Raw genomic sequence first — 967 nt, 5'->3', positions numbered from 1 at the left:
ACATGAGGAAGTACAACTAAAACCTGATTATAACACTGCCACCTGCTGGAGACACGAGGAAGTACAACTAAAATCTGATTATAACACTGCCACCTGCTGGAGACATGAGGAAGTACAACTAAAACCTGATTATAACACTGCCACCTGCTGGAGGAATGAAGAAGTACAACTAAAACCTGATTATAACACTGTCACCTGCTGGAGGAATGAAGAAATACAACTAAAATCTGATTATAACACTGCCACCTGCTGGAGGAATTAAGAATTACAACAAAAACATAATAACACTGCCACCTGCTGGACAAATGAAGAAAGACGCTTCTCCAGTCTCCATAAACTCTTCTCCACAAAATAAAACAGGGTTTATGAGAAGCTTTAACTGTAAGTGAGCAAATTGAAAGAGTAATCATTTTATTTACTGAAATAATAAAACGTCATGCAGAGGACTGAATGGGTTGTGCAATATAGATTTAAACTTGGTCATTAAGTTCAAATCACCCAATCTAGTAAATTTATTATTCAACTTCATCAACCTATTATTTTTTTTATATTTCACTGTAAATTTACGTACATGTTAAATTGAGTGTTTTTGTTGGCTGGTTTATTATTCCTGATGATCAAAGGTTTTCTTTGATCATCAGGAATATTTCTTTTCATGTTTCCCAAAAATAATTAAATTTAAAGTCAAAATTTTGTACTTTAAATTAAGCTTTAGACAGAAATATTTGATTATAAAGTTGCCTTTAAACTAACGTTTTGCATCAGGATTTGGTTACACAAAGAAGCCGAAATTCAAAACTTGTTCAAACCAAGAAATTATTTCTGTCTGTATTTATTGAAAATAAATGTTTTACGACAAATTGTTTTATTAAATTATGGTATGTAGTGTTTGGAGCATGTAAACCCTAACGGATAAAAATATAAATAAGTTTAGAAAAAATCATCATCAGCATTCCCTACGCTCCGA

The sequence above is a fragment of the Austrofundulus limnaeus genome, unplaced genomic scaffold (assembly GCF_001266775.1).
Source record: "Austrofundulus limnaeus strain Quisiro unplaced genomic scaffold, Austrofundulus_limnaeus-1.0 Scaffold890, whole genome shotgun sequence".
Classification (NCBI taxonomy): domain Eukaryota; kingdom Metazoa; phylum Chordata; class Actinopteri; order Cyprinodontiformes; family Rivulidae; genus Austrofundulus; species Austrofundulus limnaeus.
The sequence above is the reverse complement of the archived record's forward strand: the minus strand, read 5'-3'. Positions refer to the sequence as shown.